Below are 27,506 nucleotides of genomic sequence, written 5' to 3' on the forward strand. Positions count from 1 at the left end.
GGGGGGGGGGGGGGGGTGTTTCCTAGGCTGTCTTACCCCCCACCCCCTGCATAGCAAGTCTGCTGCAGTATTATCACACATTTCATCCTGCATTCTGAAGTGTCTGACAGCCTTTTTGGGTAAATTCTCTCAATTCACATCAACAATTTCTTCCCTGCTCATGTATTATTTGACCTCCCCATTTATGATTGGGTAGGAGGAAAGATATCCTGACCTGGATATTTTACCCCCACCCATGCAAAGCAAGTCTGCTGTAGCATTATCACCCATTTCATCCTACCTACATTTATACATATCTGAAACAGTGGAAAAAAACATTTTCATTCTCCAAGTGACTGACCCCTTTTTGTGTAAATTCTCTCAATTCTCATCTATAATTTCTTCCCTGCTCATGTATTATTTGACCTCCCCACTTATGATTGGGTAGCAGGTAAGATATCCTGACCTGGAGAGCTTACCTCCACCCCTGAAAAGCAAGTCTGCTGTAGCATTATCACCCATTTCATCCTACCCACGTTTATACATAGCTGAAACAGTGGAAAACAACATTTTCATTCTCCATAAAGAAGTGACTGACCCCTTTTTGTGTAAATTCTCTCAGTTCTCATCTATAATTTCTTCCCTGCTCATGTATTATTTGACCTCCCCACTTATATTTGGAAGGGATATTTAAAGATACTTCAGAATAGGAAGTATTACTATTGTAGATAGCTATAGATACATACAGATAAAATACCAATATTGTTCACTGTCAATCAAACTGTGCTTCATCTGGGACCATAAAACATCCATGAAATAAAGAGTTTATAGGGTGCTCTATCCTGACTGGAACATTGCTACATCATTGTTTAATACTGCCAGTTTTATAGTGGGATGAATTTCAAATCAAATTTCAAATTTATTAATTTGTATCGCGCCAACTCATGATAAAATTGCCTCAAGACGCTTCGTACAATACAACACAGATGAAAACAGAACAAAATGAATTAAAAGATTATAAACATAATAAAAGCAAAACCATAAAAAAGGTACAAGAATAAAAACACATAATGAACAATATATTACTGGTAGAACAAGGAGAACAAATGAGTCTTTAGTCTGGATTTAAAAGTCTCCACAGTAACTGACTGCTTTATGTGCGCTGGGAGATCATTCCACGGCACAGGCACATGATAATAAAAAGCTCTGTGACCGGCAGACTTTTATTTCACCCTCAGAACACAGAGAAGCCCTGCACCCTGCAAATGCAGGGCCCGAGCCGGTACATAGGGCTTAACCAGGTCAGCCAGGTAGGGAGGTGCCTGTCTGTGAACAATTTTATAGGCCAGTAACAGAACCTTAAAATCTGATCTCACAGAGATAGGAAGCCAGTGAAGGGATGCCAATATCTGCAAAACAGGGCCAAACTTTTTGCTTCATATCAAGAGTCTGGCAGCAGCATTTTAAACCAGTTGAAGACCCCTAATGCTGGACTGCAGTAAACCAGAAAATAAAGCATTGCAATAGCCCAGTCTAGATGAAACAAATGAATAGATCAGAGTCTCAGTATCAGCCATAGTGTGATGAATCTTCGCTATATTTCACAGATGGAAGAAAGCAGTTTTCATAATGTCTCTAATGAGGAGGTCAAAAGACAATGTAGGATCAAAAATTATCCCAAGGTTCCTCACTTTGTCCGTATGATGTATAAAACATGAACTTAAGCTAAGCGCTAGGTGGTCAAATTGACGCAGATGCCTCACTGGACCAAGAACCATCATTTTAGTCTGATCAGAGTTTAAAAGTAGGTCGTTACTAGACATCCAACTTCTCAATGATACAAGACAATCTTCTAAATATTTTATGTGAATGAGATAACCAGCAGTTATCGGCATGTACAATTGAGTATCATCAGCATAGCAAAGAAAGGGAATCCCAAAAGGCTGCAGTGTATTCCCAAGGGGTGCCACATGAAGGGAAAAAAAAAAAACAGAGGGCCCAAGACGGACCCCTGTGGAACCCCAAACATCAGGTCACTAAGCTTAGAGGTAGTGCTGTTGTATAAAACACAATGAGAATGACCGGACAAGTAAGACGTCAACCACTCAAGGACACTTCCAGTAATCCCAAAATGATTCTCCAGCCTATCGAGTAAAATCCATGGTGTCAAATGCAACCCTAAGATCTAACAGCACCAACACCGTAGTGGTGTCTGAGTCCATTGCTCGCAGAAGGTCTTTCACTACTTTAGTGAGTGCTGTCTCTGTGGAGTGATATTTTCTAAAAGCAGACTGCAATGGCTTAAAAAGATTATTCTCAGTAAGGTGGTCCACGAGCTGCCACAAAACCACTTTTTCCAGAATTTTAGAGCAGAATGATAGATTTGATATCAGCCTATAATTTTTCAGTACACTAGGGTCAAGATTAGATTTCATAAGCAAACATTTAGGAACAGATCTAAATGTTAGTGAGAGATTAACAATTTCCAGCACAGTCGCCCAAGAATGGGCCATAGGTCCTTAAACAGTTTTGCTTTTTATAGATGTCACAAGTTTCGTCAGCACACCTAGTGAAATGGTATCAAATTTTGTAAATCTAGGTAACACCTCAGTGGTAGCACCCACCTCCATAGCCGGGTGCAATGGTTGGGCCAAGGCATGCTAAGGTATCCTCAACCTAATGTCTTTGATTTTCTTGTCGAAATAATGCAAGAAGTACTGTGCTGAAAAGGGAGAGTGACTAACTTCTGTGGATGAGAAATGCTACCATGTCAAACAAAAACATTGAGTTATGCTTGTTTTTAATTGATCAAATCTGAATAATAGACCTGCTTTGTAGTCAATAGTGCATGCTATAATCTACAATAGCATCATGCCATGCAAGGTGGAACACCTCTAATTTGGAGCTACGCCATTTCCGTTCCAAACCTCTAGCCTTCTGCCTGAGGTCACGCAAGTAACCACTGAACCAAGGCGACTGTGCTTTGGGAGGGCATGCCCTTAACAGAGGTGGCGCAATCTTATCAAGTGTAGTCTTGAGCGCTGAATTCAAACTATCCGCAAGAATGTCCACTGACTGAGCATTCTCCAAACTTGAAGCTAAAATATCAAGTAGTCTAGACTAGGGATGGGTATTAAGATTTTAAAGATATCGATGCCATTATTGATTCTGCTTATCGATCCAATTCCTTATCGATTCCCTTATTGATACCTCTTGTGAATTTTGTACTAAAAGTAGGCTTTGCAGGTTTTCTATGTATTTCATTGAGTCTTAAAGTAAATAAATATGAAATTGGTCACTGTATCCTTGATCTCTAGACATAAATAAAAATAAACAAAAAGGTGTTTCGCTTTGAAGTTATTAATTCCAAGCATTTGGAGCTGGTGAACAGAACAGAGGACGATTCTTGTTTCTTTCTCACAACAAGACAGGAGTCCCAGTTAGTAACTTTAATCCGCACAAAAGTGACACGATTGACATATTCAGGGATGAAAATGGTGACAAACAAAAAAAGCTGAAACCCAAAATTACCCCCAACACCACCTGCACAAAAATGTTTGAATTCTAGAAGCTCTGAAATGTAATCTGTGACTATTGTAGACAATAAACTGCAGTGAGTGCAGCATCCATTTAGGTGAGGAAAAAAAACAAAAAAAAAACAACTTTCCTTATTCAAATTAATTCCAGTAGTATTCTGCTCTTACTAGGATGCAGCAGTTTTCTAGTTTGGCAGATAGTTCTGGAGGAAATCACTGAAGAAATGAACACATTGAAAATATGGTTTGACCGAAACAAACTGTCATTAAACTTAAATAAGACAGGGATGAAAAGGAGATGTAAGAGTCACTAGGCGTTCACAGGAAACATTTATTTCTGTATGTATTTATTTATTTATTTATTTATGTACGTTCATTGTTAGTTGGTTTTATATTTTCTGTTGTGTTTTTATTCAGGTTCTTTTTGTCTCTTTTTTCTCTCTAAAATTGTATATAATAACTAATCATTAGATTAGTTATTATTACTATTATTGTTGTGGTTGCTATTATTATTAATATATAAACAAAAATAAATTAAAAAAATATTACAATTTGTAATACATTTGACTCTTTTATGACAACAAATGCTTATTATAGAGAAAACAAATGCACACAAATGTGCTGACAGCTGCAACTGCTTAATGCTAACTTTAACATTGAAAATGCCATAGACATGCTAACGTGTTAGCATCGGTCCTGTTTTTAAGTTATAAAATACATCTGTCAACTGTTTCAGAAGACCATAACAGGTCGGTTTAACATAAAAAAAGGTAAATAATACTCACAGACATATGCTCTTTAGGGTTTTAGCGGGGGAAAATTAAGATAAAGCGAAAGAAAAAAATTAACCAATGAAGCAATAGATTGAAGCACTGCTTCAATCTGCGAATAACTGCTTCGATTGGTTCAAGGTTCAAAGCAAAGCTGCGCTGCAGAAAAGTTGATTACAGACCCGTTGCAGGGTCTGTAATCAATGTAGAGTAATCATCATGTTCCTGACAAACACCCCCCAAAACAACGGCCACTCTGAAGGACCGATAAGGGAATTGTTAAGCAAAAAGCTTATTGATGTAAACTGATATAAACTTGAAAATATAAACTTGAAAGTTGATGTCGGTGGATCGAATCATTTCTTAACGATACCTGAAATACCCATCCCTAGTCTAGACCCAAGTTCAGTCATAGTTGAGGGTTTAATGTGTAGCGACAGTAATAGGCAAGATTGTTGCTCCACTAACATGGCAGCGTAAATGCAAACCTAAAAAGTGAGTGGTCAGAGACCACCAATGCAAGAGGCAAGATTTCAATCAATATTCATGAGAGCAAAACCATGTACAAGAACAAAATTCAGTGTATTTACACTAATGTGCATCAAGTCCTGAATGCATTGCTGGAATTCCAAATGAGGGTTTTGCAATCACCAGGGACCCAGCTTTAGGTGTGTGTAGGGAGCAGGTGCCCTTGGTGGTCATACATCTGAGCCTCTGACTTGTCCAATAGGGAACCGAGCTGGGCCTGTCAGTAATACTATGGGAACATCTTGTGCCCCGCATGCGGGGAACTTAGAGCTGGGAATGCTGTGACTGAGGCTTTTGCTTCAGATTTTGCTAACCCTGACAGCACCTCTGGAGGGGATGATTTCCATTGATTGTGGAAAGAGTGGAATGACTCTCCCTGGAGGATAGTTTGGCCACCTCCTCAGGGTGGCAGAAAAAGAAAAACACAGAAAGTGAAAGAAAAAGAAAGAGAAAGCCTTTCAAAGTCAGCCGCAAAGCCGTTAATAGGGTATAGCTTAACTTATATGATTGTCTTGCCAAAATGGCGAGGACAGTTATCAGTGTTATCCAGATTAATTTGCATCACTGTATGGAGGCAAGTGCTGTTTTGTGTGCTCATCTCAGCATGATGCATACAGCTATTGCCCTAATCCAGGATCCCTGGATTTTTTGCATTAGCATAATAGACCTGGGTTACCCAGGGCGTACTCTGCTGTATGATCCATGCAGTGAGAAGCCCAGAGCAGCAATTCACCTTATTCAGTCCTGCCCACTTTTACAACAGAGACATTTCCGTTTTGTCTTTGGACTTCCGGTGAGCGCTGTTTTCAATATAGAACAATGGAAGATATTACATGGGTAGAAACAAAAACCTTTTTGAAAAGCTCAAAGGGAATGACTCTGGCTCACCCACACGTCATAACAGAGTGGGAAGATGACATGAAAAAGTGGCCCTCGATTATTTTTAACTACTTTGGGCTGTCACTCACGTGGACTGTTTGGCGATGAGGAACTATGAGCTTTGCCCCACACAGTGCCACTGAAGCTTGTATAAAGCACACTGTAATGCCAAGATTACGTAATGTTAATATAAGTATGGTGTTATTTCATGCATTGTTTGGTTGTATCAAACGCAAGAAAATTAGTAAATCAGATAGCAGGTAATGCTATAAACACAGCTTACCCATTTGTCTCACTAGCATCCACAATAGCTTCTTCAGTGGAGCGTTATAGTCCAATCATTTCTCTGGGTAAAGCTCCAATGGTGTGGGTTTTTTCTCCATAAAATAAAAAGAACAGACATATCAAATTCAGCGTCTTTAGCCAGCACCGGAGATCCTCATCTTTCAATGGAGGAGGGAACAATTTAAATGCTGGTCCACAGCACTCAGATCTCTCCTTTCCATGTTCAAAACATCGTTCTGAAAGCGATAGTTTCCTCTTCTTCCAGTTGTTGTGACACCCACAAACTGAACAATTAATACTGCTTATGTTTGGACAGTTCTAGCGTACTGTGTTCCCACATAGCCTGAGCCTGGTTCTGCTGGAGGTTTCTTCCTGTTAAAAGGGACTTTTTCCTTCCCACTGTCGCCAAGTGCTTGCTCACAGGGGGTCGTTTTGACCGTTGGGGTTTTTACGTAATTATTGTATGGCCTTGCCTTACAATATAAAGCGCCTTGGGGCAACTGTTTGTTGTGATTTGGCACTATATAAATAAAATTGATGATGATGACATAGCTAATCATAAGACGCAGTGGAAAACCAGAAGTTGCTTGACAAAATGGAGCTGCCCACCCTGATTTCCTGAATAAGGTGAATAGCACTTACAAAAAGAGTAAGATACACAGCATTGCCAGAACTAACATCTTTAAATACAATCGCAGTTAAAGTAAATGTTAACTGGAATAGTGAAGGAAGGGTTATCTATCCTCTTTGCTGGTAACTTGTGGAAAGCCTTCTCACTCAGTTAAATAATCTCAGACTGTACACCCAAGGGTATGCAGATGATGTAGCCATCTTTACTGAGGGATTCTGTTTGAATACTGTTAAGGACCCCATGCAGAATGATCTCAGGACAGTAGAGAAATGGTATCTTTTCAACAGGTTGTTTGTGAATACACACAAAACAGCTGTGGTCCTTTGCACAAATATGAGAACCACATTTGGTCTAGTTCTCCCAAAATTTGGTGGTATCGAACTAAGACTATCTGAGTCAGTTGAGTTCCACGGCGTCTATTTAGATAACAAACTTAACTGGAAATCAGGAAAAAGGCATGCTGTGGAAGAGCAGAGATCAATCACCAATGATTAAAAGCAGAGTGGTGCATACAGAGCAAAAAGAGGTGAATAAAAAGAAATCAATCATTGCACCCTGCTGTGGAGGTGGGCGTTATTAATGAGGTGACACCTACATTTACAGAATTTGATACTATTTCACTAGACACGCTGGCGAAGCTCATGATGTCTACAAAAAGCACAAACTATGTATTTGATCCTATACCAACAAAATTGTTTAAGGACCTATGGCCCGTTCTTGGGCCGACTGTGCTGGAAATTGTTAATCTTTCAATAACCTCTGGTTTTGTTCCTAGGTGTTTTAAATCTGCAGTGATTAAACCATTGCTTAAGAAATCTGGTCTTGACCCTGGCATATTGAATAATTATAGGCCGATACAAAACCTGTCATTCTGCTCTAAAAATCTGGAAAAAGTGGTTTCACGGCAGCTTGTGGACCAGCTTACTGAGCCACTGTAGTCTGCTTTTAGAAAACATCACTGTACAGAGACAGCACTTATTAGAGTGATGAATGATTTTCTGCGTGCAATGGATTCGGACACCACAATGGTTTTAGTGCTTTTAGATCTTAGTGCTGTGTTTGATACTATGGATCATCGTGTTTTACTTGATAGGCTGGAAAATTACTTTGGGATTACTGGAAGGTTCTTGCTTGGTTGACGTCATACCTGTTCAGTCATTCTCATTGTGTTGTGTATAATAACACTAGTCCTGGCCTTGGTGAAATGAAATTTGGAGTTCCACAGGGGTCTGTGTTAGGCCCCTTGCTTTTCTCACTTTATATAGCACCCCTTGGCCATATTCTGCAGCATTATGGGATTGCCTTTCATTGCTATGCTGGTGATACTCAATTGTACATGGCTATAACTGCTGGTAATCTTACCCATATAAAATCCCTAGAAGATTGCCTTGTATCTGTGAGAAGTTGGCTGTCTAGTAACTTCCTACTCTTGAATTCTGGTAAGAGTGAAATGATTGTTCTGGTCCAGCCAGACATCGGCATCAATTTGACCAGCTGGCGTTTAATTTGGGTTCACGTGTTGTGCATCATATGGACAAAATGAGGAATCTTGGGGTACTTTTTGATCCTACGTTGTCCTTTGGCCCCCACATTAGAGACATTACAAGGACTGCCTTCTTCCATCTGCAAAACATAGTGAGGATTTGTCCCATCCTGTCTATGGCTGATGGTGAGACTTTGATACATGCATTTATTTCTTCCAGACTGGATTATTGTAATGCTTTATTTTCTGGTCTGCCGCAGTCTAGCATTCGGGGTCTTCAATTAGTGCAGAATGCTGCTGCCAAACTTTTGACACAAAGTAGAAAGTTTGAGCACATTACACCCATTCTGACGTCCCTTCATTGGCTTCCGGTTTCTGCCAAATTGGATTTTAAAGTCCTGTTGCTGGTTTATAAAATTGTTCATGGACTGGCACCTTCTCACCTGGCGGACTTGGTTAAGCCCTACATACCTGCGCGGCCCTTGCATTCGCAGGGCGCAGGGCTTCTGTGTGTTCCGAGGGTGAACAAAAAGTCTTTGGGGTATAGAGCCTTCTCCTACCATAGTCCAACTCTTTGGAATGATCTACCTGCAGTTATTAGGCAGTCTGACATGGTGGAGACTTTTAAATCAAGACTGAAGACCCACTTTTTTAGACTGTCTTATCATTAATCTAATTTATTTTTATGTTTGCCTTGTAATTTCTTTTTATTCTACTGTGTTTTATCTTTTTATTGTGCCCTTCTTGATTTTAATTTTGATCTTAAATTACTTTGTGTTGTTATGTGAAGCGCCTTGGGGTGACTCTGTCATGAGATTAATAAATTGAAATTGAACCAGAGTGGAGCATGGAGCTGCGAGGGTTATGCTGATACATCTTCAAAGAGTGGCATGCCTTTGCATCATAAGTGGCCTCAGTACAACACTAACAGCAGCTTTAGAAGTACTTCTGAAGACTAATAGATGGCATTCATACCTTAATCAGGGAAAGAATATCAGTGGATCTTCCGCTTATTACTTTCCCATGCGATAGGGTCGGAAGAAAATAATCTTTTGTGAATAAATTTAGTACAGTGATAACAGTAATGCCATTTTGTCGGTTATTACGGTGCTTTTTTCTTTTTTTAAAATATGTTTATCTCCTTACTGATTTTAGCCATTTTACACTCCTGTTATAAGACAGTGATTGTTGCGCAGTGGCAAAGTTTCCATCTAGTTTGCAAACTGCAGGTTCAAATCCAGTAAATGGTATTTATTTTTTATGTAACCAGGTTTATTTAACCACAGGGTTCTGTGTTGTGTCCCCTTTTATTTATTATTTATATCAACCCAGTGATGTTCACTAAGTATACAGCTGGTTTTATTTTATTTTTGTCCACATCAGCAGCACAATGTGATGCAACTGGTTCCAGCTGCTCGCCAAAGTATATATATATATATATATATATATATATATATATATATATATATATATATATATAGCTACTTTGGCATACTCCCAGAGGGATGTTATATTTATTATTGATGTTAATTAATTATAAGGTTGTGCCTCTGAAATTATACACATGATTAAATGTGACTGAAAATTTAACACTGACAAATATGCTGTGAAGCTGAATAACCCTGCTGTTGTTGCAATCCAGGCAATCACCCTTTCCACTGCAGAGAGGAACAAATTCCAGTCTGTTGCAATGATACCTCTGTCCAAAACTGAGGCAATTATTGCTTCTAATGCTATAATATCACTATATTCTCACTATAACTTCAATAATGTCTTTCAGATGCTTTTCATTCAGAGCCATAACTTAATGTGTCATAGCTGATATGCAAAAAATGAATAATCTCATGTAGACATTCAGATGACAAGGTGGTGTCAGTGTCAGGTCATGACACTCTGAAGTGTGGTTTTGAATTTGAATGGAAAAAAGAAGAAAGTCTTTACACCTAAAAGGGTGTGTGTGCGTGTGTGTGTGTGTGTGTGTGTGTGTGTGTGTGTGTGTGTGTGTGTGTGTGTGTGTGTGTGTGTGTGTGTGTGTGTGTGTGTGTGTGTGTGTGTGTGTGTGTGAGAGAGAGAGAGTTAGGGCAGTGTGAAGTACTGATTCAATATCCTCAGGTTGAAGGAGCCAGAAAGCACTTTGAGTGAGTAAAGAAAGTCATTTCTATCTGTCAGTCAAATGGAATTGTTGACATCTGCTTGAAGATAGAGGTATCAATCACCCAGAGTGCATTGGGGTATATATTGGTGATTACATGACATTAGACCAAAATGAAAACTGGTTTATAGAAATGAGTCAATTTATCTGTCCAGGAATTCTTAGATTGGGTGAGCTTTGGCATTGTGCCTGTTCTATGGTGAGCTCGGAGTAAAGATTGAGACCTGCTCCTATATGGCCACATTTTTTGAGCATGCACCGTAGAGACCCCCCAATATTTTCCAAAAGACAGATGACAGGCTTCAACTGAATCTTTGAGGAAGAAAGTTGTGTAAAGAGGGTTGACAGAATACCCTCATAGTCATGCCACTCTCCAAAAAATGTGACATTTTTCACCAAATAAAACTTGCAAATGTCAAGAAAATGATCAAATTCACATTTATTTAATGGCACAAAAATACTACGTAGCATGGTAAAAATCTATGCAAAACATAGTTTCCAACCATGCCACTTTCAGCACTAAATTCAAGACACACCCAAATGGAAAACTCACAAAGCATATGAAAAGAAGAAGAAGAGTTTAGACCTATACAGGCCCACTTGTGCCAGTGCTTATCCCTGGATATCTCCAACCAAGTTTTGTGCCCATTTACATGTGGCTGGGCTGGAATGAAGGTGGCGTGTCTTGTGCAATGAGACAAACACATAGTGTGCGCAGGTATTGAACCCAGGTCTACATATTAGCAGTCCAACTCCTTATCTCACTGAATTATGCTCTGTATTTCAACTAAAATGTGCAATTTATTACTTAAAATGGAATGATAATATGAGAAGTAAGAAAAAGTTGAAAAGAAGCAAAACATATTGATGATGCATTGTTGCCTTGTGGACATTTGTCAATGTCACATTCACAGATAGCAAAATAATGTAATTACAGATTTGAAAATATAATGAGATTGTTTTTTTCTGTTTTCAGCAGTCTTGTTGTTCAAATGGTGATTAAACTTACCTTTAAAACAACCTGTCATTTGAGTGTTCATATTACTACAGAAGAAATGTGGGTCAAACAGCATGTTCTGTGGTCCCAGTCACAGTAGTTTGATTTTTGTGCATGAGACATCATTATTCAAGGAACTGTCTGTGTGATGGAGGCCAGCAGGAGTTGCTGTGCATATGGTATTCAGTAAATCTCACTCCCCAACTCCAAAAGACACTCTGCACACAAATGCCAGAGCCCATGGGTTTTGTGGTTAGAGAGAGTCCAAGAGATCATACGTTTGCATCCCGAGTGCAGCGATGAAGTAGAGAGCACATACGCAAAGCAGACGTTAAATCCGCACACAAATATATATATATATATATATATATATATATATATATATATATATATATATATATGTGTATATATATATATATATATATATGTGTATATATATATATATGTATGTATATATATATATATATATATATATATATATATATATATATATATATATATATGTAATAATATATGTAATATACATATATTATGATGCAAATACATTCTACCCAGTGGTGGGCACAGTTCCAATAATCTGATAACCGATAATTATCAAGGATAATGTTTTCATTATTGGATTATCTTTTTAGATAACTTTAAAAACCATTATCGGACTAATTATCTTGCAATAAATTTTTTGTCTGATAATTTTTAGACCAATAACGTGGTAAATAAATCTGAACAGCTACAAATATTTATAAAACTTAAAATTTAGTTGAGCACCAACCTGTTAAATGTTTTGTAGCTGATGTGTAGTTCTACCCTCTGCAAAACAGAGAAGACCTGCTTTAAGAAGAAACCACTCTATCCTCTGCAAGCAAAGGAGAAGTGGTCCTAGAGGGGGAGAAAAAACAAACAAACTCATTTCTCTTAACCCCATACTGAAACGCGGGGAATATCACCCAAGTCATCCAGCAGCATACATTTTTAACGTATGGTTCAACTTTTAACCAAACTAATGTCAGACAAGTTATTGAAATTAATGCCATGTCTGAAGTTTTATGAAGTGAAAATATCAGCTATACATTTTAGTTAGTTTAGTTTTAAGGTAATGCGTTAATTTTTAAAGTTTTAGTGTGGATATATGCTATGCCCAGCAGTGCATTATGGGTAGGATAGGGTAATAGTACGTTCACGACATGAGAAATGCATTTGAAACACTCTGATAAGGCTCTACAGACAACAGCATTAAACTCTAGTGCCTAAAACTCTCATGAATATATTCTCTGGGTTTATAGACATTGTTATTGTGTCTGTGTTTATTAAATTCCATGCATGTTAAATGTAGCAGACACGGATTATCTGGAATTTTGTTTTGGCAAGTTTTCAAGGTCTCTACTGCCATCTAATCAATCAATCAATCAATTTTTTTATATAGCGCCAAATCACAACAAACAGTTGCCCCAAGGCGCTTTATATTGTAAGGCAAGGCCATACAATAATTATGTAAAACCCCAACGGTCAAAACGACCCCCTGTGAGCAAGCACTTGGCTACAGTGGGAAGGAAAAACTCCCTTTTAACAGGAAGAAACCTCCAGCAGAACCAGGCTCAGGGAGGGGCAGTCTTCTGCTGGGACTGGTTGGGGCTGAGGGAGAGAACCAGGAAAAAGACATGCTGTGGAGGGGAGCAGAGATCGATCACTAATGATTAAATGCAGAGTGGTGCATACAGAGCAAAAAGAGAAAGAAACAGTGCATCATGGGAACCCCCCAGCAGTCTACGTCTATAGCAGCATAACTAAGGGATGGTTCAGGGTCACCTGATCCAGCCCTAACTATAAGCTTTAGCAAAAAGGAAAGTTTTAAGCCTAATCTTAAAAGTAGAGAGGGTGTCTGTCTCCCTGATCTGAATTGGGAGCTGGTTCCACAGGAGAGGAGCCTGAAAGCTGAAGGCTCTGCCTCCCATTCTACTCTTACAAACCCTAGGAACTACAAGTAAGCCTGCAGTCTGAGAGCGAAGCGCTCTATTGGGGTGATATGGTACTACGAGGTCCCTAAGATAAGATGGGACCTGATTATTCAAAACCTTATAAGTAAGAAGAAGAATTTTAAATTCTATTCTAGAATTAACAGGAAGCCAATGAAGAGAGGCCAATATGGGTGAGATATGCTCTCTCCTTCTAGTCCCCGTCAGTACTCTAGCTGCAGCATTTTGAATTAACTGAAGGCTTTTTAGGGAACTTTTAGGACAACCTGATAATAATGAATTACAATAGTCCAGCCTAGAGGAAATAAATGCATGAATTAGTTTTCAGCATCACTCTGAGACAAGACCTTTCTGATTTTAGAGATATTGCGTAAATGCAAAAAAGCAGTCCTACATATTTGTTTAATATGCGCTTTGAATGACATATCCTGATCAAAAATGACTCCAAGATTTCTCACAGTATTACTAGAGGTCAGGGTAATGCCATCCAGAGTAAGGATCTGGTTAGACACCATGTTTCTAAGATTTGTGGGGCCAAGTACAATAACTTCAGTTTTATCTGAGTTTAAAAGCAGGAAATTAGAGGTCATCCATGTCTTTATGTCTGTAAGACAATCCTGCAGTTTAGCTAATTGGTGTGTGTCCTCTGGCTTCATGGATAGATAAAGCTGGGTATCATCTGCGTAACAATGAAAATTTAAGCAATACCGTCTAATAATACTGCCTAAGGGAAGCATGTATAAAGTGAATAAAATTGGTCCTAGCACAGAACCTTGTGGAACTCCATAATTAACTTTAGTCTGTGAAGAAGATTCCCCATTTACATGAACAAATTGTAATCTATTAGACAAATATGATTCAAACCACCGCAGCGCAGTGCCTTTAATACCTATGGCATGCTCTAATCTCTGTAATAAAATTTTATGGTCAACAGTATCAAAAGCAGCACTGAGGTCTAACAGAACAAGCACAGAGATGAGTCCACTGTCCGAGGCCATAAGAAGATCATTTGTAACCTTCACTAATGCTGTTTCTGTACTATGATGAATTCTAAAACCTGACTGAAACTCTTCAAATAGACCATTCCTCTGCAGATGATCAGTTAGCTGTTTTACAACTACCCTTTCAAGAATTTTTGAGAGAAAAGGAAGGTTGGAGATTGGCCTATAATTAGCTAAGATAGCTGGCTTTTTAAGTAATGGTTTAATTACTGCCACCTTAAAAGCTTGTGGTACATAGCCAACTAACAAAGATAGATTGATCATATTTAAGATCGAAGCATTAAATAATGGTAGGGCTTCCTTGAGCAGCCTGGTAGGAATGGGGTCTAATAAACATGTTGATGGTTTGGATGAAGTAACTAATGAGAATAACTCAGACAGAACAATCGGAGAGAAAGAGTCTAACCAAATACCGGCATCACTGAAAGCAGCCAAAGATAACGATACGTCTTTGGGATGGTTATGAGTAATTTTTTCTCTAATAGTTAAAATTTTGTTAGCAAAGAAAGTCATGAAGTCATTACTAGTTAAAGTTAATGGAATACTCAGCTCAATAGAGCTCTGACTCTTTGTCAGCCTGGCTACAGTGCTGAAAAGAAACCTGGGGTTGTTCTTATTTTCTTCAATTAGTGATGAGTAGAAAGATGTCCTAGCTTTACGGAGGGCTTTTTTATAGAGCAACAGACTCTTTTTCCAGGCTAAATGAAGATCTTCTAAATTAGTGAGACGCCATTTCCTCTCCAACTTACGGGTTATCTGCTTTAAGCTACGAGTTTGTGAGTTATACCACGGAGTCAGACACTTCTGATTTAAAGCTCTCTTTTTCAGAGGAGCTACAGCATCCAAAGTTGTCTTCAATGAGGATGTAAAACTATTGACGAGATACTCTATCTCCCTTACAGAGTTTAGGTAGCTACTCTGCACTGTGTTGGTATATGGCATTAGAGAACATAAAGAAGGAATCATATCCTTAAACCTAGTTACAGCGCTTTCTGAAAGACTTCTAGTGTAATGAAACTTATTCCCCACTGCTGGGTAGTCCATCAGAGTAAATGTAAATGTTATTAAGAAATGATCAGACAGAAGGGAGTTTTCAGGGAATACTGTTAAGTCTTCTATTTCCATACCATAAGTCAGAACAAGATCTAAGATATGATTAAAGTGGTGGGTGGACTCATTTATTTTTTGAGCAAAGCCAATAGAGTCTAATAATAGATTAAATGCAGTGTTGAGGCTGTCATTCTCAGCATCTGTGTGGATGTTAAAATCGCCCACTATAATTATCTTATCTGAGCTAAGCACTAAGTCAGACAAAAGGTCTGAAAATTCACAGAGAAACTCACAGTAACGACCAGGTGGACGATAGATAATAACAAATAAAACTGGTTTTTGGGACTTCCAATTTGGATGGACAAGACTAAGAGACAAGCTTTCAAATGAATTAAAGCTCTGTCTGGGTTTTGGATTAATTAATAAGCTGGAATGGAAGATTGCTGCTAATCCTCCACCTCGGCCCGTGCTACGAGCATTCTGACAGTTAGTGTGACTCGGGGGTGTTGACTCATTTAAACTAACATATTCATCCTGCTGTAACCAGGTTTCTGTTAGGCAGAATAAATCAATATGTTGATCAATTATTATATCATTTACCAACAGGGACTTAGAAGAGAGAGACCTAATGTTTAATAGACCACATTTAACTGTTTTAGTCTGTGGTGCAGTTGAAGGTGCTATATTATTTTTTCTTTTTGAATTTTTATGCTTAAATAGATTTTTGCTGGTTATTGGTGGTCTGGGAGCAGGCACCGTCTCTACGGGGATGGGGTAATGAGGGGATGGCAGGAGGAGAGAAGCTGCAGAGCGGTGTGTAAGACTACAACTCTGCTTCCTGGTCCCAACCCTGGATAGTCATGGTTTGGAGGATTTAAGAAAATTGGCCAGATTTCTAGAAATGAGAGCTGCTCCATCCAAAGTGGGATGGATGCCGTCTCTCCTAACAAGACCAGGTTTTCCCCAGAAGCTTTGCCAATTATCTATGAAGCCCACCTCATTTTTTGGACACCACTCAGACAGCCAGCAATTCAAGGAGAACATGCGGCTAAACATGGGGAGGGGTCCAGAGAAAACTACAGAGTCCGACATTGTTTTTGCAAAGTTACACACCGATTTAATGTTAATTTTAGTGACCTCCGATTGGCGTAACCGGGTGTCATTACTGCCGACGTGAATTACAGTCTTACCAAATTTACGCTTAGCCTTAGCCAGCAGTTTCAAATTTCCTTCAATGTCGCCTGCTCTAGCCCCCGGAAGACAATTGACTATGGTTGCTGGTGTCGCTAACTTCACATTTCTCAAAACAGAGTCGCCAATAACCAGAGTTTGATCCTCGGCGGGTGTGTCGTCGAGTGGGGAAAAACGGTTAGAGATGTGAACGGGTTGACGGTGTACACGGGGCTTCTGTTTAGGGCTACGCTTCCTCCTCACAGTCACCCAGTCGGCCTGCTTTCCCGGCTGCTCGGGATCTGCCAGGGGGGAACTAACGGCGGCTAAGCTACCTTGGTCCGCACCGACTACAGGGGCCTGGCTAGCTGTAGAATTTTCCACGGTGCGGAGCCGAGTCTCCAATTCGCCCAGCCTGGCCTCCAAAGCTACGAATAAGCTACACTTATTACAAGTATCATTACTGCTAAAGGAGGCCGAGGAATAACTAAACATTTCACACCCAGAGCAGAAAAGTGCAGGAGAGACAGGAGAAGCCGCCATGCTAAACCGGCTAAGAGCTAGTAGCTACGCTAAGCTAGCAGATTCCTAAAAACACGCAAAGTGAATAATGTGTAAATAATTTAGAGGTGATTCAGCAGAAGGAGTGCTTTAGTTAAGGCACGTAAAGATTACACTGGGAAACAAATCGTAATCTAGATAACTAGACCAATCTAACTGCGCAGATTAAACAGCTAACAGATACAGAAAAACACCGCTGTGCTCCGGAACAGGAAGTGATACAATACCGCAGTGAGAGCCAACCACCAGTAGAGGCAAGCAAGAGCAATGGCCAGTACTACTGGCCAGTAGTGTTCATTCGCCCTATTGACGTATCCCATAATCCCTTGTGTGCCAGAGAGTCGCTGCAGTCAACAACATATAGAGAATCAACACGATGACAGTTGTAAATTAATATTATACTACAAAAATGTATTGTTTATGCTTTTTTGTCACATTAATAAGAGACTGCCTGCATGATACCCTGAAAACTTGCTAAAACAATTATAACAAATAATCCGTGTCTGTTACGTTTAATCTGTGTGGAATTTAATAAACACAAACTGAATTTCAGACATATTATATATATTAGTCTCAAACAAAGAGGACAAACAGTGTTGTAAAGAACAATAAGACGTTAAAGAACAAACTTCACTTTCCTCCAGAATGGCATGAACAGGAAGCGATTGTACCTCACAGCAGCTCCAATTGAAAATAACGGAGAGACAGCCTGTGATTCTCACATGTTTACATAAAATAAACACAATAACAACATCTATAAACCCAGATAATATATTCACGAGAGTTTTAGGCAAAATCTAAAATGGTTTTATGTTGCGATGTTAATGGTGTTGTCTGTGTGCAGTTAAAGTGCAGCGTGATCAGAGCATCTCAATGCAGTCCTCAGTGTTGCTGAGATCTCACAGTGCAATAGCCAACATTTATGTGTCAAGACAATATTGAGTGCACGTTTTACAATATAATAAAACGTGTGCACATTGCGGAATATAATAAAATGTGCGCACAACATCCTAAAACATCATCAAATTCATGAGAGCACATGACAATATTGTGTGAGAAATAGGTCATAAAGATGGTAAGATAAAACATCATAAAATTCTCTCCACATGCAAAACATTTTGCAATGACACTTCCAGGGCTCCGTAAAAATGCAATTTTTACAAATAAAAAAATTGAATATTTTACAAAAGCACATTTATCTGTAAACACCAAGACACGACACACGTCACATTAATGTGTTGGTTTACATAATGAATGAATGAACCAATCAGTGTTTAGCAGAGGCACATTTTACCCAGAATCCTTTGCAATCTGTCTGTGTTTGTTACAAAACCTCAGAATTAGTGCATTATTCAACATTAAAAGATATATGTTATATTTTAACTTTGTACAAATGACAGAATTGACATTAGTGGAGTTATTCTATCGGTATTAATGTTATTTATAAGTCAAAACCATAAGTCAGCATGGCTTTATTTTATCCGCCTGACCAGAGCGTTATGATTGGTAGAGAACTGCATTTTGTGGCTGCTCTCAGCTTGCATCTGTTCTAGAAGCTGTGTAGTAAACAAGAGCTTCCAGCAGGGGGCAAGATGTTCAAAGACAGAAGTGTGGGCTCATTGTTTTGTTCTGTTGTAGCTTTTGATGCTACCAGAAGTGATTGTGGTGTTAAAACTCAAATTCAATTTATTAGTAGTTGCAAATGTACCAGAGACAATACTGGAATTTATCTTTTATCTGTAACTTCGATACATTTTTGGGTGGTTTGTCGTTTTTCTTTATCAAAGATAACTTTTCAGTTATCTTATTATCTGTTATTGAAGTTAATTTTTTGGTTATCTGTGCCCACCACTGATTGTACCACAACTCTTTTACTCTTCCTACAAAATAAAGTTCTTTTTCAAAGCTTGTGCACACTAAACTCCCCCCCCACCCCCCCAACCCCACCCATGTACACACACGGAGCATATTTGTGTGTGTGCTTGCATGTTGGCAGGAGAGCCGTTTTTGCACCTGAAGGCACTCTTGCAGAATGAATGAAAAAGCACAGCACCTGGTGTGGTATGATAAGGATAGGACAGACACAGGGAGGATGTGACATGCACGTGTGTGATGTGATTGTTTTTAGTAAGAATGCTGTATGAATGAATGTCATGTGGAATGTGGTCATTAAGAAATTTGTGGGAATGTTTTAAACACTGTGAGATCATGGCAGGGTAATAATCAGGACAAAGTCTGGACATGAAACTAACACATTTTTCCATTTTGTCCACTCCCCAGCAGTAGTCATAGAAATTTAAAGGTCACAATGCAGTGGGGAGGGAATATGTCAAAATCTGAGCAAATTGTGCATTTTTTGACAAGTTCTGGCAATGTGGCATGGTGTTAGGTATGGGCACAAGTTGAGTGGCGGCCGCTACTGAAAACCGAGAATGTCATGTCTTAGCTCCTGTTTGCACTGAATTCTATTATAATACCACTTTTTCTCTGTTTCTTTTGGTATGAGTAAACCATTTTGTCACATGCTGTTTTAAAGATAGCCAAAAGCAGCCAAAATCTGGAATTAAGTCATGTACAAAGATGATCTTTGGTTGCACTCCATATATAAATCTTGTTTTCTCAAAACTAATTCTTAAAGGTCAATACATAACAACACATCAATCAACATCTTCTTTATTTAAATAAATAAATATGTCATATTTCTTGCTGCTACTTGTTTCCACATATTTTTTCCAGTGAACCTCTATGCTGTCGCTTTATGAGCTGAATTTCCTAATGGAGCATAGTATAGACATAGTTAGTTTCAGCTACATATTTTAAATTAAATAAATAGAAGGAACACATGACAAAGTTTTCAAGTTTGAAAAAAAAAAGTATTATCAAGCTATTAGTTTGTGATAAAAATAAAATACAATTAGGGACGCATTGAAAGAGGGTCTCTAAATGTATTTTATTTGCACAGTAGGCTACAGCGAAGACTGGCTTCATTATAAAGTGCTGTTACCACAGGCAAATAAAACAGCAAATTAAATTCCTCTGACCAATCAATCAATGTAGCAAAAACTAAGCAGTGGATAAGCTATTGACGCACAGGATTTTTCTTCTTCTTCTTCTTCTTCTTTTTTTAAATGGAGGAGATGTGATCGTAAATGTGATCTTAATGTAAATGACGTCTGTGGTGATGAGGAGGGAGCAGTTCGCTATAATGCAGCACAGACGCACAGAGTATTTTTGCTCAACTCTTGCAGCACCTTGGACAGCGGTGCAGCCCAAGGCTCATGTCTTAGGGCCCCTTCACAAATAACACAATTGAAGCCGACTAGCACACAAAGGAGGAATTGCATGCCATTCATGCAAAATTGGAGCTGCCTCCAGTGCTGTGTACACCTGTCACTACAACTATTCGCGCACACCAGTGGCTGAAACAAAGAGAGTGCCCTGTGAGAGCCCATTCCATCCCGTTGGCCAAATTCCAGGTGACACAAACGAACATCCAACACTGCCTGCTTGACACTTAGAAAAATGTGTGGCCATTCGTGCTGTTAGCATGAAAAAAGTGAGCAGACGATCACTTTCGAGCTTGATGTGAAATTTGTCTAAGTACCTCCATGAGTGTGACATTGCAAAAAAGCAGCACACATGTGGTGTGCCAGAGTGTCGGCTCCCTCCCCCGCAACACGTGCCGTGCGTGTGAATCACGCATGAGTTGTGAATCCACCCCCCCCCCCCCCCCCATCCGCAACACATGTTGCGTGCCAGAGGAGGTGGGGGGTGGGAGCGCACTTGCATGAACTGCTGACTTGGATGTACAGATGGTGAGCAGCCAGCCACATCAGAGCACACACAGCACAGCGAGCTGCCTCCCAGCTGCTGTCCAGAGACTCACTGACAGCTACAAATGACGACTCAGTGCACATGACGTGTCAAATTAAAAACACAGAGACCACAGCCAGGACAGGTATATTAATAAGAACTACACTACCTACATACACAATTACATAATCAATAACAATGAAAAAAATCACATAACACATAAAGGGAGTGACACATTGGTGTGTGTGCTGGATGGACAGGGAACGTGTCTGCCAACAGCAGCAGCTGTTGAGATGTCTGGTTGGGGATGTCCCAGCTGGGGAACACGTACTGTGCTTTGACGGATATGACTTAACAACTGTCCACTGTGACATGCCTGTGTCTGCTTCCTGTCCTCACGAGGACATACATAAAACATATATCTCTTTTGCAATGGGTTCCAGCAAGCGAGCGCATGGCGTGCTCATTGACAGGCTGTTCCAGGTGAAATTGACCGTCAGATCATAAGACGCAGCAGGCGACCTAAATGTCACATCACCCACGTGAGCTCTGTTCCACATGATGCAGTGTCGGTCCTGAGGTGCGCCATCCACAGAACACGTGTGTCGGGCTGGACACGTGCGGGGCCAGCTGGACATGCACTGTCTCATTCATATCATGTCATGACTGTACGTCTGTGACCATGGGTCATCTACAGAGGAACAGACAGTTCATGCTTGTATTGTCCGTTTAATAAGAGGATTCAATAAAATGTGGTGTTTTTTATGTTGTGTGGTTTAATTTTGTTTCTCCACAGCAGAGGCGCGATGTGGTGCAACACGTTCCAGCTGTTTTTTTTTTTTTTTCCCTCCACAACAGGGGAAAATACAGCTCTTTGTTTCACATAATTAAAGACTTCCTCTTCATCTACATCCTCTGATTTCTCTTTTTTAAAAAATATATTTATCTCATTGTTGATTTCAGGCATTTTTCACACCTTTTAATCAACAGCAATGGTAGCCCAGTGGTAAAGTTTCTGTCTGTTAATCAGCGCTTTTGTAAATTGCAGGTTCAAGTTCCGTGGGTGGCATATACTTTTTATTTTTTCCACAGCAGCTGCGTGATGTGGCTCCACACGCTCCATCTGCTCACAGTGTGTTCCCACTGCGGTGTTTTTGTGCACAACTGTGCGCGTGCATGAAACTGTTGCAGCAGGATTGTTCACACCTGCCTGACAATGTGTCTCTCCTGACATCGGCTCGATGTTTTCGTGGTTCACTCATTCGAGTTTCGTCCTGATTCCTACTTATTCGTGTTTGTGTGAAGGGGCCCTAAGATGGGGATGTGTTCAGCCTTCTTTTGTCCTGTCCAGGCCATAAATAGTCTGACCCACATTCCACCTTTTTATCCATATATGGGTTTGCCCTGTTTAGGACACACACACACACACACACACACACACACACACACACACACACACACACACACACACACGCATGTTAGGCACTTTATATATAGGATTATGTTGTAAATAAATTGCTACAAATTGATAACAACTACCTAACCATATTGATCTTGTTATGTGTCGGACGCAGCTCGGAGAACCGACCAGCGTTTGAAGGACCCAGTATGAAATAAGCAGAGCACGGTTCAAAGGCTAACTGAATTTAATACATAACAGTGATAATATAATAACAAAAGGTGCGGCCTGGCGTGGTGCGCTCCCAGCAGCGCTAACGGTCCGGAGCCAGAAGCTGTTTCGGACCCAAGGACCCCGCCGACACCCCCCAGGTGGCCGTAACAACCGAGTCTGTGAAAGAAGGAACCATTATGTGAGTCCACACTCTACACACAGAACACTTAAAGGTGTACAAACAGCAGACACTTCCTGGCTTGATTACTGATCAGCTTCCCAACCTGCAGGCATGGAACAATCAGTTCCCAAAACTCCACTGCAGTGAAAGCTGATACATGACTAACGTACAGCTCAATATAATAAGGTGTGAGGGACACCACATTTACTGACTGTATAAATGTTAGTCACAAAATCTAACGTACCTCAGGAAGTGTGCTGACGAGCGTGAAACCTCACCCCCTCCTCTTTCACAGACTGTGCATCAAACCTGGACGTTCTCAGCATCCGCTGTTGATGAGATGGCTCCCGAGACGACGATCTCACCCGTCTGGTCACAAGGTCGGGTCTCTGGCAAATACACACTGTGCACTCCAGTCTTAAATGCCAACATGTTCCAATCCATCCAGATGCACCACAGCTGTGAGTCCTGACGAGTCGCAGGTGATCAGGGTGAGGTCCTGACAGCCTCAGCAACACAGCCACTCAGTCCCAAACGCACGCCACCTGGGAGGAAAACCAAAAAACAGAAACAAACCGGCAGCCAGGCCCCCCCAGCCATATAACAGTACCCCACCCTCACGGGAAGCCTCCCGGCGACCACACACACCTGGCCCAGGAGAAACACCCCCCTCCAGGGACCATGGCTGGAAACCGTGTCTGCGTTCATCCTCCAACAGACTGGTTGAACTGGCTGCATCTTTGCCCTTGTTTCTGACAGTCTCTTAGCACAGGTGTGGCCAGGAGTTCTTACACCTGTGCGGTCAGCCTTTATCCAAACATGTGTAATTAGTCATAAAACAAAACACAAACAACCAAAACACCCCCCCCCCCTCCCCAGGGGACCGTCCCATCAAACCCCAGGGAAGGGGAGAAAAGAAAAACAACCCAAACTTGAGCTTACAAATAAAAATACTAAAACACCCCCCCCCCCCTCCCCAGAGGGCTGTTCCATCAAACCCCAGGGAAGGAGAGAAAAGAAAAACCCAAACTTGAGTTTACAAACAAAAATGCTAAAATACCCCCCCTCCTCCCCCCCAAACGACATGTAGGGACCAACACCCCCCAGAGGGCCTCCCGCCAGCTCCAGGAGTAATAACCACGACCGAGGTCCCTCTGGGATCCAACGTCACCCACGGGGACTACCAGCGCCTCCCAGAGGACCACTCGTCAACCCCAGGAGACGCCTCCCCTCATGACCAATGGACCCAGCCCCGGCCGTCCATGGCTGGATGGGCCTACAGCCCTTTCCCCCCCAGAGGACACCACAGTCAAACCCTGAGGGCGGAAACGGGGGGGGGGGGAAACAAAAAGATACCCCAAACCCCCCCTCCCCTCCCGGGTGCAGAGGCTACCTGGGAAACGCCCAGCACAACCTAACTGCACCCCTCCAGCAATGCCGACACTACGGCACACCCGGCTGGAGTCAGAGGAGAAGAGAGGGCATAACAAAAAACAAAAAAGAAAAAACAACCCACGTACCACCCCATCACCCCCCAGGGGACCGTTCCATCTAACCCTGGGGATGTGAAACAAAAAGAAATAAAAGAAAAAACAAACAGACCAACACACAGTTGTTTGGGTCCCTTTTTTGTTTTTTTGTTCTTTTTCAGACAGGCTGCAGGGTCACAACCCCAGACAAATAGTGGACAACAAAAAATAAAATCCCACACAAAAACCAACTCAAAAAACACCCACACAAAATGAACTAACACAAAACAAATCAGTGAGTTATACCGTCAAGCTCAACCAAATGGAACACACCTGTTCCTACTCAAGAGCTTGACGGTAACGTGATTCAGTCACCACTAGGGGGAGCCAGAGTGCTAAAAAATGAAAAAACCCCTTTGGCGACAGAAAAAACAAACGAGCTGCCTTTATGTGCGCAGCTGAGTGCAACACACAACCAAAATGTGCTCAACTAAATAACGCCGGAGCTGATACAACAGACGCAGTAGTTACCTTTATCCGGGGAAACGGGGCTACGACTGTAACACAGGAAGCCCAGCGACCCGTGCTAACAGAGCTCCGCCGTGCGCGTGAACCCATTACAAACGCACTCTTGCAGCTCCCGTTTAAACCTCTTATCCGGTCGGAGCGTGACGCGAAGCCGTCGCCGGTCACACTCCACCACGACCCACGGATAAGGCACAACACAGGAACACGGCTGCAAGAGAGCACAAATCAGTATTCAGTAATGGGTTCTCACACACGCACCTTCCGGGCGGAGAGCCCCGCAACTGATCCGGATAACCACTGAACGTCTGCTGCCGCCTTCCCGGCGCGTTACCGTCTCTGCTACCGCTGGGTCCGTGATGTTTGGCCAGAGACTACTGTTATGTGTCGGACGCAGCTCGGAGAACCGACCAGCGTTTGAAGGACCCAGTATGAAATAAGCAGAGCACGATTCAAAGGCTAACTGAATTTAATACATAACAGTGATAATATAATAACAAAAGGTGCGGCCTGGCGTGGTGCGCTCCCAGCAGCGCTAACGGTCCGGAGCCAGAAGCTGTTTCGGACCCAAGGACCCCGCCGACACCCCCCAGGTGGCCGCAACAACCGAGTCTGTGAAAGAAGGAACCATTATGTGAGTCCACACTCTACACACAGAACACTTAAAGGTGTACAAACAGCAGACACTTCCTGGCTTGATTACTGATCAGCTTCCCAACCTGCAGGCATGGAACAATTAGTTCCCAAAACTCCACTGCAGTGAAAGCTGATACATGACTAACGTACAGCTCAATATAATAAGGTGTGAGGGACACCACATTTACTGACTGTATAAATGTTAGTCACAAAATCTAACGTACCTCAGGAAGTGTGCTGACGAGCGTGAAACCTCACCCCCTCCTCTTTCACAGACTGTGCATCAAACCTGGACGTTCTCAGCATCCGCTGTTGATGAGATGGCTCCCGAGACGACGATCTCACCCGTCTGGTCACAAGGTCGAGTCTCTGGCAAATACACACTGTGCACTCCAGTCTTAAATGCCAACATGTTCCAATCCATCCAGATGCACCACAGCTGTGAGTCCTGACGAGTCGCAGGTGATCAGGGTGAGGTCCTGACAGCCTCAGCAACACAGCCACTCAGTCCCAAACGCACGCCACCTGGGAGGAAACCAAAAAACAGAAACAAACCGGCAGCCAGGCCCCCCCAGCCATATAACAGATCTTACAACCCCAATTCCAATGAAGTTGGGATGTTGTGTAAAATGTAAATAAAAACAGAATACAATGATATGCTAATCCTCTTCAACCTACATTCAATTGAATACACCACAATGACAAGATATTTTATGTTCAAACTGATAAACTTTATTGTTTTTGTGAAAATATTTACTGATTTTGAAATGGATGCCTGCAGCATGTTTCAAAAAAGCTGGGACAGTGGTATGTTTACCACTGTGTTACATCACCTTTCCTTCTAACAACACTCAATAAGTCGTACATGTTGAATCTTTCAAAATAGACAGGTGAGGATTATAATGCATGTGACAGCAGGAAATAACATAGAGTGAGTAAATGAATGGGTGTGGCATGTGAACGGATGTCCATGCAAAGCATGAGTAAATTGAAACACTGACAGTAAAGATTAATGCAGTTCATGTACTCTGTGAATACAGACATTAAAGAAAGATTTAATTTAAAAAAAAATCCTTTCTGCATGTTAAACTTATATATACAGTTTTTAAGTGCAATTGTATTGGCACTGTGGTTACAACAATCCAGTAAGTAATCTTATTGTTTCCCACATTTGTCCACACAGAAAGAAGTCATTATTATCAAATACCAGTTGATGCCTTATAATTATAGATGGATTGTGTGCTTGTGAATACAGTAAATGGAAATGTGACAGTTTTCATTTACACAATACCAATGATAGCAATACATTACGTTCTCTTATGTTATCTCTGTTCTTCATTTCACTTTTTGACAGTCAATTTCAAATACAAGCAGTTTCAAAACATGTTTGAATATGTCACTTATAAACAGCATTGTTATTACTTTGAAATATTTTACATTTTAAAAGCAGCTTCCAAAAAAGCTCCTTCTTAAAGGCCACATGCAAATGTCTGGAATCTATATTTTCTAAGAAGGCTGTTGTACTGTATATAAAGCTGTGTACTTTTGCCAAATTGGTCTGTGTCAACATATTTGTTCATCCTGTGTTGGTGAGAATGCACATTGCTGCAAGCCTTCTAGGCAGGGATAGCTCATTTTGAATGCTTTTATTCACAATGGCAGAGGATTCGAACAGTGATTTGGAAAGATTTTGTCAGATATTTCTCTCAGTGAGAACAACAAAACAGAACAAATTGAGAAGATTTTGACAGCAGAGAAACCACGTGGTGTAGATGCTTATAGGTTTCAGCCAGAACAGTAAGAAGGAGAACATTCAGATGAGGAATCGGACCAAAACAGTGACACTGGCAGTGAACATGCCGAAGAAACAAGGGGCTTGGAAGATAAGCATTGGTCCATAATTTGTTATTTTCCTAACCACAATTTTTAATTGGTAATAGCCTCTGGCAGACTGCTTGTACAACATGTGCTGTAAAAGATGTTATTATACCTTGGGTAAATAACACAACATTAAAATAAAGTACCCTTTCCTTATGCAGGGGCATGATGACTGATAGCCAGACAATTTTCATTATATATATATATATATATATATATATATACATATATATATATATATATATATATATATATATATATATATATACAGTAGTGTTCAGAATAATAGTAGTGCTATATGACTAAAAAGATTAATCCAGGTTTTGAGTATATTTCTTATTGTTACATGGGAAACAAGGTACCAGTAGATTCAGTAGATTCTCACAAATCCAACAAGACC

The 27,506-nt window shown here is 40.7% G+C and overlaps 1 protein-coding gene and 1 long non-coding RNA gene across 2 annotated transcripts in view; one reads left to right on the plus strand and one right to left on the minus strand.

The window, feature by feature from the left end:
* vstm2a (V-set and transmembrane domain containing 2A) overlaps positions 1-27,506 on the plus strand; it is a 644,019-nt gene that overhangs the window by 183,264 nt on the left and 433,249 nt on the right. The gene's annotated exons all lie outside the window — the stretch shown is intronic.
* Positions 1,100-14,003, minus strand: LOC117512770. The gene is made up of 3 exons (XR_004561381.1): positions 13,993-14,003; positions 2,720-2,722; positions 1,100-1,301 (listed from the first exon to the last, which is right to left on the minus strand). It is a non-coding gene; the product is annotated as an uncharacterized LOC117512770 (long non-coding RNA).

This window comes from Thalassophryne amazonica, chromosome 1, assembly GCF_902500255.1.
Source record: "Thalassophryne amazonica chromosome 1, fThaAma1.1, whole genome shotgun sequence".
NCBI classification, from domain to species: domain Eukaryota; kingdom Metazoa; phylum Chordata; class Actinopteri; order Batrachoidiformes; family Batrachoididae; genus Thalassophryne; species Thalassophryne amazonica.